This window comes from Globicephala melas, chromosome 17 (assembly GCF_963455315.2).
Source record: "Globicephala melas chromosome 17, mGloMel1.2, whole genome shotgun sequence".
NCBI lineage: Eukaryota > Metazoa > Chordata > Mammalia > Artiodactyla > Delphinidae > Globicephala > Globicephala melas.
The window spans coordinates 39,180,652-39,186,076 of NC_083330.1; positions in this window are offsets into that span (position 1 = coordinate 39,180,652).

Consider the following 5,425-nt stretch of genomic DNA (forward strand, 5'->3'; position numbering starts at 1 on the left):
GTGTGTGTGTGTGTGTGTGTGTGTAGACGGGTGCTGACATTTGAGATAGTGTAATCACTGAGAGGCAAGCAAAGACTGAAGGGGGGGGTGCATGGCCACATGCAGGGAGAATGTTCCAGGCTGAAGGAACAGCAAGTGCAAAGGGCCTGAGAGGACAGCAAAGGTCCTTGGCCTGAGGCCTGGAGGAACACCCCAGAGTCAAGGTCAGAGCATCGTGGGGGGTGTGTGTGGGGGTGGTGGTTGTGTTAAGGCTGAGACCACAGGGTTTGTAAGGATTTGGGTTTTACTCTGAAGTGGGGAACAGGGAGGGTTTGAGCAGAGCATATGGTCTGCTGGATGTTTTACTCAGGCTACTGTGTTAAGAATGGGCTGAAGGGGGACTTCCCGGTGGTCCATACTCTGTGCTTTCAATGCAGGGGGTGCGGGTTCGATCCCTGGTCAGGGAACTAAGATCCCACATGCCTCGTGGCATGGGTAAAAAATTTAAAAAAAAAGAAAAGAGTAGGCTGAAGGGCAGAAACAGGAAGACTAGTTGGGAGGCTGTTTCAATAATCCAGGCAAGGAATAGCAGTGGCTGGGTCTGGGCTGGGAACGATGGAGGTGATGAGAAGTGGCTAAAATCTGCATGGGTTCTGAGGGTAGCGCCAATAGAATGATAATGTTGGGCCCACAGACTGGATGATCCAGACTCTGGGTACTGGTCCTTGTCTACTTGGACCATGCCTTCAGGTTGCACAGTCAGAGTGGGCTAGGGATTTTTTTTACCCTGAAGCAAATTGATATTCCCAGAGTCAATCATTATGGAAAGATGCTAATCCTGGGGTAGGAGTGGAGGCAGGCGCGGACTGGGGCTAGGGTGTCCATGGGGCTTGGATCCCCAGGTGTGGAGATTCTGGGGACATTCCTGGTGATGGTGATGGTGGTGCTGTTGGTAGTGGTGGCTTTGGAGGGGTGGCGGTGGCGGCTGCTTGAGTTAGTCCTGCCCTAGATGGGGCCTGGCCTGTTGAGGGACTAGGGTGCAGTGGGTTTTGTTGGTTTTCAGAGAAGCCACTTCGAATAGTGGTCAAACTTCACCTGCTTGTTGAACATTTGTTCTGTCAACGCAGACATCAGTGCCCTTGCTGGTGGGCCCTGGCGCCAGTGGGTCAGAGCTGGAGCCATGGCTCTTGGGTAGGCATGGCTCTGAGTCTGGGGGGTCCGCAGGGGCCAGGAGCGGGGAGGGGGGAACAGTGGATGCCACGTGGCCGCAGAGGTCTAGTTCAAGAAGTAAGTTCATGTAAGTAAGTAAGCTCAGGTGTTCCCTGGGATTGTGTGTGGGATGAGTCCGAGTTCCCTGGGAGTGGGGAGAGGCAGAGACAGAGAAAGCTGGTCCTGGTGACTCACCGTCACGTTCCTTTTCACTCCAAGCTCCTGTTGCCTGGGAAGTGTGCCTTCTAGTCAGCTGACTCCTGATCTCTCTCCAGGCCAGCCTTCCCTCCCAGTAACCGCACCTCTGGGCACCTTGGCTTCTGATAGCCAAGCTCTCAAACACAGCATGTCCCCTAATGAGCGCTTCGTCCCCTGACACCCTCTCTCCCTCCTGCTCTCAGTCTCCAGAGCTAGGCCCCCTTACCCTCCAGCCAGCTGCCCGGCCAGAGCCTGGAGTGCAGCTTGACTCCTTCTCTCTTTCTGTCTGTCACAGCCAATTAATCCTCTGACTCTGTGTGTCGCCTCCTAAACATCTCTCCACTCCCTCGTCTTTTTCCCAGCCTCGTAGCTCTGGCCAGAGTCCTGAGGTGGCCCCTGACAGGTTAATCTCCCCATCACGTCCTCCTCTCCATCCATCTCACCCCGCGGCCCCCCGGAGTGCTTCCCGGGGTGCTGGCTCCAACCTGCTCTCCTTTCATCAGTGGCTCCCCGTCGTCCTGGGGAGCTCAGCTCTCCCACTGCAGGGCACACGAGGCTCGGCTACCTGTCCAGCCTCGGCCCTGCAGCACTTCCCGGGCAGCCTCTCTGAACACGCGGTGGGTGGGAGGGTGGAGGCTCTGCCCAGTATCTTCTGTTTCCGTAGACCAGGAGGAATACTCACCAAGGGAAGGCGTGGAGGAAGCTGCCCTCCCCGCCGCCCTGTTCTCTTGGACTGGGGCTGGGCTCTCTGGGACCTGGGAGGAGGAGCCCAGCCCCCTCAGCGGGGGTTATCTCCCCGTTTGTCCCGCAGAAACATTCATTTGGTGCCGGTGCGGTGCCGTTTTGCCGGTGTTCATTGACTGGGCTGGGCTTTGCTTGGGGAATGGGGAGGCCTGAGGTTTGGGGTAGGAGAAATCCAGTTTAGAGTGCTATTTATTATTCTGCTAAAACCCGAGCCAAACCAGGCTCTCTCAAACCTCCATGCTTCAGCCTCTGCTCTTCCTTCCCTGAAATGGCCCATCCTCCTTGTGGCAAATTCCTCTCTTGTCTCCAGCCTCCCTCAGGCTCTGCATCAGCCATGGTGTCTCCCCAACCCCTTCCGCGCTCCAGAGCTCCTTTTCCAGGTGTCCCCCCACACTCGGTGCTTTCTTCCATTGTCACCAGTACCTAATGCTACTGCAGTGTTTGTGTGTCTAATGCAAATTGCCCCCCTACCCCCTTACTTCCTTCTCATTTTTGTATCCCTTGCTCCTAGCACAGGGTCCGGCACACAGTAGTTTGCTTGATAAAAGTTTACCAAGGGCTTCCCTGGTGGCGCAGTGGTTGAGAGTCCGCCTGCCGATGCAGGGGACACGGGTTCGTGCCCCGGTCCGGGAAGATCCCACATGCCGTGGAGCTGTTGGGCCCGTGAGCCATGGCCGCTGAGCCTGCGCGTCCGGAGCCTGTGCTCCGCAACGGGAGAGGCCACAACAGTGAGAGGCCCGTGTACCGCAAAAAAAAAAAAAAAAAGTTTTCCAAATAAGTCAGTTCAACATAGTCTATGCCACATATATTATGTTCTAGGCACTGTAAGGTAAGCACTGGGATACAAGATGAATAGATGGGGACCCTTGGAGTTGTACAGTCTACTGGAAAAGTGTACACACTTGCAATTAAGTCCTTATCAAGTAATACGATAAGTCCTACAATAAATCTATGAAGAATGCAGCTCTTGGGTAAAGAAGTATTGGATCTGGAGTTAAGACTGGGTTTAAATCTGCCAGCTGAAAACTGCCAATTGCCATCCGCCTCTACAAAGCTTGTCACTAACCACTGCAGTCTCTGACCTTCAACACAGCCTAAAAAGAGTTCAGGGTGGAGATCAGGAATGAGGCGCTCTGCTCTGGGAAAAACTGGCAGAACAGGCCTGCAGATAGTTAGATATTTTCAGAAGATTTTATGAGCCCAAATTCTTCCAGCTTCTCATATCTAGAGAAGCACTAAAATCATTAAAGGAGACGTCTGCTCCTCGTGACTAGCAGCAAAATGTGTGCATTCTGCCAAAATGTGTGCTTGGTTGCATGTATTCCCCTTCACCAAAATCACATATGTACTGACCTCACCCCTACCTCTTCGGAGCAGTTCCTCCGAGCTACCTGAGAAGCTGTCTCCAGGGCTCTGGTCCTCAATTGGCCCCAAATATAACTTAACTCACAAATCTCATGCCGTGCATTTCTTTTTTCAGTGGACAAACCCTAGCTCCATAACCTACTAGCCTTTGTTTTCATAACTGTACAATGGGAACAATAGTACCTATCTCAATAGGTTAAAGAGAAAATGAGATGTAGTATGTAAAAGCATCCTGCATAGTTACTGGGCACATAATATGTGCCCAATTAACATTTGCAGAATTGTCCCTGCTGCTAGAGCCTTTGATTTTGCCTGGGGCCGTTGTACAGACTTCGGGCGCTAGATTTGGGGAGGGCAGCTGTAAATTGCATTTCTGGACAGAGGTCTGGGAGCTGTGGGCTGTAACCTGGGGAAGCTGAGGCAAGGCATCTTCCAGAGGACAGGAGCAAGGGGATCTGTGGTAATGTGTCCCCGACCTGCCCCACAGCTGCCGAGTCAGGCCCAGGCCCAAAGGGCTCTGTTTTGTCTGAGGGAACGGGAGCTTGTTGCCGCAGGTCAGGCCTGGACAGGCCCTGGGTGCTGGGACTTGTGCCCAGCTGTTTCATGGGAGCAGCTCACAGCCTTGCCCAGCCCCTCCTGTTCCTCCCATCCCTGCAGGGAGGCCCCAGGGAGCCTCAGCCCAGATTCCTAGAGTGACTGCCAGCTGGGATTTAGAGTGGGGATACTTTTTCCTTGGGGCTTTAAAGTGCCGCCCCCAAAGCAAAGAACTCCTGCCCCAAGTGGTGGAGGTAAAGGTCAAGCAGCCCTGGGTGACATCCTAGCTCTTTGAGTTTGTAACCTTGGGCGTGTAGTCTGACCTCTTTAAGACTAGTTCCTTCATTTGTAAAATGGGGATAAGAATTCCAACCTCCCAGGGCTGCTACCAGAATTAAATAAGGAAAGCTGTACTTTCTTACTTTGCACAGTGAAGACCTTTGTACCTGGCGTTTATTGTTCACGGTAGCTGTAGGGGAAAGTTAAAGAAAGGACCTAGAGACTCACTCTGATCTAATCAATCATGGAGTCCAGAGAGTCCAGTGCTTCTCAGACTTTCCAGTTCAAATCACCCAGGGATCTATGAAATGCCAATTCGGACCCAGTGGGCCCGGGACAGCAGCTGTGAGCCTGCATTTCTAACCAGCTGCCGGGGATCCCATGCTGCCCGCCAGGACCACATGCGAGCAGCAGGGCTGTAGGTGCATCTCTTCACCTCCGCAGGGCCCTGCCCCGTTCTCCTGACTGGCCCGGCTCCTCCAGCCTTCCCCAGCTCCATGCAGGCTGCTTACTCTTGTCAGATGAATCTTCCTAAAGCGGAGGAGAAAACTTCTGACGTCCAGCCAAGAATGATTGCAGGAGCCGCTGCTTTTTTTTTTTTTTTTTTTTTTTTTGCAGTACGCGGGCCTCTCACTGCTGTGGCCTCTCCCGTTGCGGAGCACAGGCTCCGGACACGCAGGCTCAGCGGCCATGGCTCACGGGCCCAGCCAATCCGCGGCATGTGGGATCTTCCCGGACCGGGGCACAAACCCGTGTCCCCTGCATCGGCAGGCGGACTCTCAACCACTGCGCCACCAGGGAAGCCCCCAGGGCTTGTTTTTAAGAAGACTTTAAGTGGTATGAGGCTTAGCAAGAAAGGTGGCTGTTTCAGGCATGAGCTCCCTCTGGGTGGGGGATGCTTGCTCTTAGGCTCTTTGCTGGACTCAGTTTCTCTGTTGCGAAAGGGCTCAGCAGGTACCTGGAAGCCCTGGCTGATGGCGGTGAGGAGGGCCTGCGCGGGAAAGAGGCCAGATGAAGGGCCCAGAGCCGTCCTCTGTGCCCCATCTCCACGCAGCTCCAGTGTCTGCGGGGAGGAGGAGGGAGAAACAGTGGCCACACAGACATTCAGACAGATCAA